The following is a 5,758-nucleotide window of genomic DNA, read 5'->3' on the forward strand; positions in this document are numbered from 1 at the left end:
ACACCACAAAGGAACGCTATCCACTGTTAGTGGGAATGTAATTTGGCACGGCTATTGTGGAAAACAGTATGGAGCTTCCTCAAAAAATTAAAAATAGCACTATCCTATGATCCACTAATTCCACTATTGGGTATTTACCCAAAGAAAGTGAAAACACTATTTTAAACACTATTAGGGGCGCCTGGGTGGCGCAGTCGGTTAAGCGTCCGACTTCAGCCAGGTCACGATCTCGCGGTCCGGGAGTTCGAGCCCCGCGTCAGGCTCTGGGCTGATGGCTCGGAGCCTGGAGCCTGTTTCCGATTCTGTGTCTCCCTCTCTCTCTGCCCCTCCCCCGTTCATGCTCTGTCTCTCTCTGTCGCAAAAATAAATAAACGTTGAAAAAAAAAATTTTTAAACACTATTATACTTTAATACCTTAAACACTATTTATATTTTATATATGTGTGTGTATGTGTGTGTGTGTGTGTGTGTGTGTGTGTTTACTACAGCATTATTTACAAGAGCCAAGATATGAAAGGATCCAAGTAATATCAACAGATGAGTGGATAAAACAAGAAATGGTATGTATACACAATGGAGTATTACTCAGCCATAAAAAAAAGATCTTGCCATTTTTGACAACATGGATGGATCTAGAGGGTATTAGGCTAGGTAAAATAACTCAGACAAAGACATGTACCATATGACTTCACTTATATGTGGAATCTAAAAAACAAAACAAACAAAAAACCAGACCCTTAAATAAAGAGAACTGATGGCTGCCAGAGAAGCGGTGGGTATAGGGATGACTGAAATAGATAACAAGGTATAACAAGTACAAGCTTATAGTTATAACATAAATAAGTCCCAGACATGAGAAGTACAACATAGGGAATATAGTCAATAATATTATAATAACATTGTTTGGTTACAGATGGTGAGCACTGAGCAATGTATAGAATTGTTAAGTCAGTATGTTGTAAGTGTGAAACTAACATTGCATGTTAATGACACTTCAACTGATACATAATATAATATATATTATATATGTTCAATTAAAATATATATATATATATATATATATATATATGAGAGTTACTGTCTAAAGCCTTTTCTGGATGTTATTTTTTTGAATTGCTTTATAGTTCTTATACAATAATTTTACACAGATTTCTGGGAACATAGAATATTTTTGTATTTTGATATTCTCATCAATTCTATTTGATTATGCCTCCAGATACAGTGTGCCTGAAATAAAATCATGTTTGAAAATTATCAATATACTGTTAAAATTTCAGGTTTAAAAATACTACAAGAGTGCTATATTAAGTGTGCTTATAGATTTGCAAATGCATTTGTACAGATACAGTATATTTTTAGAAAATTATTTCTTTTATGTACTTCTTTTAACAGGTATTTATTGAGCACCTACTACATGACAGGCAATATTCTAGACACTAGAGGTAGAAAAGCTAAAAAAAAATTTTTTTAAATAAAAAACCTCTTTCCTTCATGAAATTTGCATTCTGTATGTGAGAAATAAAAGAGGATGAGACCTAATTTTTTAGGCTTATGTATATTAATAACAAAATACATTTCACACATACTAATACACAAATTATACACATATTTTCCCTGTGAATTAGCTTTTACAAAATGTAGAAATGTTTTGCTAAAATAAACTTTCTCTTGAAAATCCAAAGCATTCTGGATATAAAACTAGTTTCCTTTTCCTAGCATTGAAAACTGAACAGCTTATTAAGAACATTTCTAAAGCACTCTATACAATGGGACAACTAAAAAGACAGAAATAAGATGTTTGCAGACAGGAAAAGAATGGGTAGTGTCTTTTGAATGTTATGATGATGAATTTACTAACTCCAAGACCATAATTAATGAACAAAGAAAGTGTTCTACCAGTGTCAAATACATTCTGAAGTTTTACATCTAATAGGATTTACTTCTGAGGTGTCTCACCAGAATCAGTGGTACTATCTAAACTGAAGAATGAAATAAATCCTCCACCAATGCTATTCATCACTGTGCAGATGAAATTGGATTAAGAAGCTGTCTAGCTCAGCAGTCCCTATGATGTCGATGTTTAAAAGGCACTGAACACCATGCCAGAATGAATCAGAAATAATAGTGCTATTTTTGAAATTTGTTTATTTTGAGAAAGAGAAAAAGGAAGGAAGGAAGGAAGGAAACATGAGCAGGGGAGGGGCAGAGAGAATGGTGGAGAGAGAATCCCTAGCAGGCTGGTGTGCAGCCCCACACAGGGCTCTATCCCACCAACAGTGAGATCATGAGCTGAAATCCAGAGTCTAACACTTAACTGACTGAGCCACCCAGGTTCCCCAAGAATTATGGTGCTATTTGAGCTCAAGGATCTATGTGCTTACATAGCACACAAAAAATCCAAAATGTTCTCACTTCCACCCTTGACAGCATCTCTAAATTTAAACAAGAAAGTTATCTATTTTAAGTGCCAATATTGTTCTCACTAAAGAAATATTTAAAGAACAACGGCTTGAAAGTGTGGCAAATAACTAGTCCCCCAGTAGGCATCAGTGAAGATAAGCTTATAGATACCAAATTTAATACCTGATTTATAGTTCACAAACTTAGAAAAAAGTTTCCTTTCACTATGTGACAGCTGGGAGCCCCCCTAGGTTAAACCCAAAGTCATAAAAACAGATGTTGAGCTTCATGGTATCTATGAAATATAACCTTAGGTTGACTGTATCAAATAATCTTACATAAAACAAGGAGTGTAATAGATTTTTATTGGTTTACTATCTATAAAAATATCTTAGCCATATATAGCTGTACAATTATTTAACTTAAGTAGTTCTATTTTATTAACCAGAGTTCTTTGTACACATATATATACTGACTGTACATTCACTACCACTCTTTACCATAAAATAAGCAAACATAATATCACAATCTTTAGTGTTTTTTTTAATGTTTATTTATTTTGAGAGAGTGAGCAAGAGGGTGACTGGGGGAGGGGCACAGAGAAAGGGAGAGAGGATCCAAACTGGGCTCTGCACTGACTTCAGAAAGCCTGATGCAGGGCTCAATCTCACGAACCAGGAGTTCAGGAGCTGAACTGAAGTTGGACGCCTAACCGACTAAGCCACCCATGTGCTCCTAGCATTTTTAAATCCACTCCCCTGGGACCAAAGATCTTCAGTGCATAATCATATCAGCAGCTTTTGAATCTAGCCTGGCTTACCCAACACCCATTCCTTATTTTCCCAAACAGGTCTTCACCTTAGAAGCTGGAAAAGGTAAATGATTACTTTTAAATATTCTCTTGGATGAAGGTTTAATTATGTGATACACAGTAAAATAAATATAAGTAGATGTTTCTCAAAAGCTTCTGTGAAAGTTTTGCTTTTTATCATGAAAAGCAATTGATGCTCTCTCCCCTTTTCCTTCTTGTTTGGAATGTTAACAAAGACTTGGATCTTCAGCAGCCATCTTGCAGCCAAGAGAGAAAATCAAGGGAATCAAAGAGATGTTGATTTGAGCCACTAAACCAACAATGGTTGTACATGAACTCCAGCCCTTATGTTATATGGGAATACACCTATTTATTTAAGTCACTTCTGGTCAAGAATCTCAGTGTAGCAAAAGCTGCTTACCAATACAGATAATTTCCAAATAATTATTAAAATATATATTTTGCTTAAACTAATTTAGGAACAATAGGATTTTTTTTAAAGATAGCCCATGAGTCAATGACCAGCAAATTAAGCAAATAAACCCACAAGCTTGGGATAAATTAACTCCCAAGCATTGAGAGAAAAAAAAAAAAAAAGATTTAGGAGAATGGTTTTCAAAATATATGTTTTTTTCAAAATATATTCTTATTGCTTTGTTTTTTACAGTTTTTATGTAAGCAATTTGGCTGACAGAGATTGGAAATCAAGGAATGAAATAAAAACAAGTGTGTGGGAAAAATAGATAAAAAGGAAAGAAGGAAAAATGAAGCCTAGTGTGACAACACAAAGAATAAGGTATGAACTTTCAGTTAGCGAAAGCAAAGTGTCAAATGTTAAATTGTAGATAAACTCTGGACACCTATTCCAGATATATAAATATGACTGTTGGGGTGCCTAGGCAGCTCAGTCGGTTAAGTGTCGACTTCGGCTCAGGTCATGAGCTCCCAGTTCGTGGGTTCGAGCCCCATGTCAGGGTCTCTGCTGTAAGCACGGGGCCCACTTCAGATCCTCTGTCTCCTCTCTCTGTCCCTCCCCCACTCACACACGCACTGTTTCAAAAACAAACATTAAAAAAAAAAACTGTCTACAAAACATTTGACAGAGCAGTGCAGCAACACAAGACAATCATGGGACTTTTATTTCTGTAAAAACTTGATTTAAATATGCCAGCTCCGGGGCGCCTGGGTGGCGCAGTAGGTTAAGCGTCCGACTTCAGCCAGGTCACGATCTCGCGGTCCATGAGTTCGAGCCCTGCGTCAGGCTCTGGGCTGATGGCTCAGAGCCTGGAGCCTGTTTCCGATTCTGTGTCTCCCTCTCTCTCTGCCCCTCCCCCATTCATGCTCTGTCTCTCTCTGTCCCAAAAATAAATAAACGTTGAAAAAAAAATTTTTTTTTAATAAAAATTAAAAAAAATAAATAAATATGCTAGCTCCAACTCTATTCCCATAAGCTACTGAGCAGTCAACTTCTAATTCTTCTCATTTGCAAAATTATGAAACTACTATTACATTTGGAATAAAATTAGAAAATATACCAAATGATGTTTATCATCATATTCATTATATAAATATTTAGTTTTCTTTCATGGCTTCCTTCCAAGTTGACTTACCATATTCTCATTGGTTCTCATTTTTATCTTTAAAATCCCTTTCTAGTGGGTGTCCACAGCTATAATCTTCTCACATACAATCTATCTTCTTTAATGCTTTCTTAAGTATACTTCTAAGATAAAAATCTTAGCATATACTGTTTATTAAGAATATAAATGGTCATCCATTGTCTGTAGATCAGAAGTTCTTTATTGGGATGATTTTATCCTCACATGACATTTGGCAGTATCTGGAGACATTACTGATTATCACAAATAGTGTGTGTGTGTGTGTGTGTGTGTGTGTGTGTGTGTGTGTGTAGAAGTCAAGGATGTTGATAAAAATCTCACAACATATAGAAGCAGGCCACCATAACAAACAATTATATTACTCAAAATTTCAATAGTGTTGGAGTTGAGCAACTGTGCTATTATAACCACAACTCTTTGGCACACAAAGTTCCTCATGGTCTAAATTTTGCCCAGCTCTCCTATCATTAATTATACACTTTAAATGGTTTTGTATTTTTTTCTAAATATACAAAAACTTTTGTAAAATTACTGCTACCATTAAAATTTAATGATTTTTATCATTTATTATTAATCAAGTCATCCAACTTGATCATTTTTCTTTCCTTATCTGAAATGGCTGGGTTTGATTAAATCTAAGTTCCATTCAAGTGTTAAATTTTATTTTAAAGTGAGATTAATATTCCATTCAATTAAATTTTAAATGCTTATTATTTTTGTAATAATTATGAAAGAACAGAAAGACAAAGACCATATGCTGTCACATATATGTATAATCTAAAAAAAGAAAAGAAAAGCCAAACTAGAACAGAGTGGAATGGGATTTATCTGGAGTTGGAAAATGGAGAGATGTTGACCAAAGGGAATAAATTTCCAGTTATAAGATGGATACTTCTAGAGATGTAATATACAGCATGGTGACTGTAAT

This window comes from Lynx rufus, unplaced genomic scaffold (genome assembly GCF_022079265.1).
Source record: "Lynx rufus isolate CCGP_SWC_20201006 ecotype Redwood Valley unplaced genomic scaffold, mLynRuf1.p SCAF_1, whole genome shotgun sequence".
NCBI lineage: Eukaryota > Metazoa > Chordata > Mammalia > Carnivora > Felidae > Lynx > Lynx rufus.